Source organism: Trichomycterus rosablanca, chromosome 14 (genome assembly GCF_030014385.1).
Source record: "Trichomycterus rosablanca isolate fTriRos1 chromosome 14, fTriRos1.hap1, whole genome shotgun sequence".
NCBI classification, from domain to species: Eukaryota; Metazoa; Chordata; class Actinopteri; order Siluriformes; family Trichomycteridae; genus Trichomycterus; species Trichomycterus rosablanca.
The window spans coordinates 35,635,950-35,640,392 of record NC_086001.1 but is presented as its reverse complement, the minus strand read 5'-3'; positions in this window follow the sequence as shown (position 1 = coordinate 35,640,392).

Sequence of the window (4,443 nt, the reverse complement as noted above, 5' to 3'; positions counted from 1 at the left end):
GCGTCCGTTTGGCTTCTTCTGTACCGGCGCCGCAGCGCCACCTACCGAACACCCGGCTTTAGTTGTCATGGTGATGGTGGACGCTGGCGCATCTGGCTGCCGCTACCGTTATCGTATTTTATCATATTGTTATTTCCGAGGGCCCTCCATTTTAAGGATCCTCTGACTATTAGGGACTTTCACCCCAGGGCCTCTTGGGGGCCCTGGCCATGCTTTTGGGCCCCTTATAAAAATGGATGAGGCGTTGTGGCACTGCTCTGACTTCGACTTCTGGCTATTAGGGGTCCTAGGAAAGAGGGGGGCATATTTTTAGAGGGCCCTGGTTATGAGAGCCCCTACCAGGAAGCCCAAGAGAAGAGCAGGGCATACCATTAGAGGGCCCTTGATCACGAGGGCCCCTGCTATGGGGCCCTTGACTTCCATAGAAGTCGTTTACCATGGCTCCTTGACTTTCTAGGGACCTACAAATTGCCAGGCAAGCTTCCATATTTCATAACAGACGTTTTGTTGCAAATATGTGACTCAGGCCCTTACTTAACGTTTCTGAATTTGTATTGTTTCAAAATTATTATGGTCAATTTCTCTTAAGCGCAGAGACACAAATTAATTTAGCAATTTTCCACATTTCTGCATTTATTTATTTATTTATTTATTTCTGTATTTCCACATTTCTGTATTTATTTATTTATTTATTTATTTATTTCTGTATTTCCTCATTTCTGCATTTATTTATTTATTCATTTCTGTATTTCCACATTTCTGTATTTATTTATTTATTTATTTATTTCTGTATTTCCTCATTTCTGCATTTATTTATTTATTCATTTCTGTATTTCCACATTTCTGCATTTATTTATTTATTTATTCATTTCTGTATTTCCACATTTCTGTATTTATTTATTTATTTATTTATTTCTGTATTTCCTCATTTCTGCATTTATTTATTTATTCATTTCTGTATTTCCACATTTCTGCATTTATTTATTTATTTATTTATTTCTGTATTTCCACATTTCTGCATTTATTTATTTATTTATTTATTTCTGTATTTCCACATTTCTGTATTTATTTATTAATTTATTTCTGTATTTCCACATTTCTGCATTTAATTATTTATTTTGTTTTTTCCACATTTCTGCATTTATGTATTTATTTATTTCTGTATTTCCACATTTCTGTATTTATTTATTTATTTATTTATTTCTGTATTTCCTCATTTCTGCATTTATTTATTTATTCATTTCTGTATTTCCACATTTCTGCATTTATTTATTTATTTATTTATTTATTTCTGTATTTCCACATTTCTGCATTTATTTATTTATTTATTTATTTCTGTATTTCCACATTTCTGTATTTATTTATTAATTTATTTCTGTATTTCCACATTTCTGCATTTAATTATTTATTTTGTTTTTTCCACATTTCTGCATTTATGTATTTATTTATTTCTGTATTTCCACATTTCTGTATTTATTTATTTATTTATTTATTTATTTATTTCTGTATTTCCACATTTCTGTATTTCTGTATTTATTTATTTCTGTATTTCCTCATTTCTGCATTTATTTTTTTATTTATTTATTTCTGTATTTCCACATTTCTGTATTTCTGTATTTCTGTATTTATTTATTTATTTATTTATTTATTTATTTATTTATTTATTTATTTATTTATTTATTTATTTATTTATTTCCACATTTCTGTATTCATTTATTTATTTATTTCTGTATTTCCACATTTCTGCATTTAATTATTTATTTAGCAGTTATTTAAATTTAAGACAAGCAATTTCAAGCAGTTTGAATGCATACACACACTTAACTGAGCTATTTGATGTTCTTTCCATGCCTGACAATATGTCCCACAGCGAGCTCACTTTAAAGGCTAACTCACTCGCTGCAGCATATCCTTCAGATCTGAACATGAGCCTGGCAGATGAATTTATACAATACAAATCATTCATAACAGAAAAAGAAAAATGTCCTAGTAAAATGCTCAAAACCATGATCAATTTGAATTTACAGTCAACCTTTCCAAATGTCTACATAGCACTTAGACTTTTTTTGACTGTGCCTATCACAAATTGTGAAGGGGAGCGTTCATTCTCCAAACTGGCTCGTATTAAGAATGAACTCAGGATTAGGATGCGCCAAAACCGCCTGAACTCGCTGTCACTTCTGGCCATTGAATCAGATTTGGTCAGACAGCTTAATTTCGATGAATTAGTGGATGACTTTGCAAGAAAGAAGAGTAGAAAGAAACTTATATAAAATAGATTCTTGTGTTAGGGTTAGTTATTGACAGGTTGTTTAATGTATTAATTTATTTATGTTTTTTCCCCTTCTTGGAACTTTGCCCAGTAGACTGCGGTTTCTTCAGTTTACCTCGGAATACGGGTAGAGGCGGAGGAGTTGCGGTGGTTTTTAAACAGCGTCTGAGATGCCGAATGCTGAATATTGGGACTTTTAAAAGTTTTGAAGCACTGGTCTTTAAATCTCACTCTGTTCTTTCATTACTCTGTGCAGTAGTATACAGACTTCATCACTGAGTTTGCTGAATTCCTTGCTATGATTGTACCTGTGTCTGACAGCATTCTGCTTCTTGGTGATTTTAATATTCATGTCTGCTGCCCTGATAGATATCAGGTGAATGATTTTAATCAGCTACTGGACTCTTTTAGTTTTATTCAACATATTCATAAGCCCACCCATATGCAAGGTCACACACTTGATTTAGTGTTTTCATCTGGTTTTGATATTGACAAACTAGATATCGAGGAGATCATATGCCAGTAGTCTTTAGCTCAACTTTAACTGCGCATTTCCCTGCTCCTGTTTTAGGGCGCTGGTCAAGGATTATCACTTCGTCTACATCTAACGATTTTTCCAGAGCCTTTTCTGACATGTTAAAATTGCCCAACTATGGTCAGACTCATGCTAATGTGGACGAGTTAGTTACTTCTTTTAATTATAACTGTTCAGCTGTTCTGGATTCTCTTGCCCCGATGAAATTTAAACGCTTAAAACCAAAAGTTCAGCCCTGGTTGAATGCATCCACACAGGAAATTAGACAGGCTTGTAGAAGAGCGGAACGGAAATGGAGAAAGGACGGATTGCAAGTAAGTTTGGATATTTTTAAAGGTTGCCTGGAAGACTATCAGCTAGCTGTTAAGTCTGCTACAGAGGCATACAGTACTTTTCAAGCATAATCTACAGTAGGTTCCTTCTCCTAGAGCATGTGAAGAGTTTTTCAACTTTTTTGTGGAATAAACTGAAACAATTAGGTCTGGCATTACTTACTTGGGTATAGATTCTCCACTTCCACCGCCGTGCCCAGGTGTGTTTCAAAAGTCTGAGGCTGTTTCAATCTCCGAATTAACAGATTTGGTGCTGAAAACAAAGCCAACAACCTCCCCACTTGATGTGATGCCCCCACAGATAGTTAGGGAGACATTTGATATATTAGGACCTTTTGTCCTGGATATCATTAATACTTCCCTTGCCACTGGTACTGTTCCGGCATGCTTTAAACATGCTGTAGTTACACCTCTGCTCAAAAAGCATAATTACCATTCTTGGCTAAATTGCTGGAAAAGGTTGTATATTCTCAGCTTTTACCATTTTTGAGTAGAGATGGTATTTTTGAGATTTTTCAATCTGGCTTTAAGTCTATGCACAGCACTGAATCTGCTCTTCTGAAGGTGACAAATGACTTGCTACTTACTGTTGATGAGGGAAATTGTGCCATCCTCATTTTATTGGACCTTAGTTCTGCTTTTGATACTGTTGACCATGACATACAGTGTATCACAAAAGTGAGTACACCCCTCACATTTCTGCAAATATTTCATTATATCTTTTCATGGGACAACACTATAGACATGAAACTTGGATATAACTTAGAGTAGTCAGTGTACAGCTTGTATAGCAGTGTAGATTTACTGTCTTCTGAAAATAACTCAACACACAGCCATTAATGTCTAAATAGCTGGCAACATAAGTGAGTACACCCCACAGTGAACATGTCTAAATTGTGCCCAAATGTGTCGTTGTCCCTCCCTGGTGTCATGTGTCAAGGTCCCAGGTGTAAATGGGGAGCAGGGCTGTTAAATTTGGTGTTTTGGGTACAATTCTCTCATACTGGCCACTGGATATTCAACATGGCACCTCATGGCAAAGAACTCTCTGAGGATGTGAGAAATAGAATTGTTGCTCTCCACAAAGATGGCCTGGGCTATAAGAAGATTGCTAACACCCTGAAACTGAGCTACAGCATGGTGGCCAAGGTCATACAGCGGTTTTACAGGACAGGTTCCACTCGGAACAGGCTTCACCAGGGTCGACCAAAGAAGTCGAGTCCACGTGTTCGGCGTCATATCCAGAGGTTGGCTTTAAAAAATAGACACATGAGTGTTGCCAGCATTGCTGCAGAGGTTGAAGA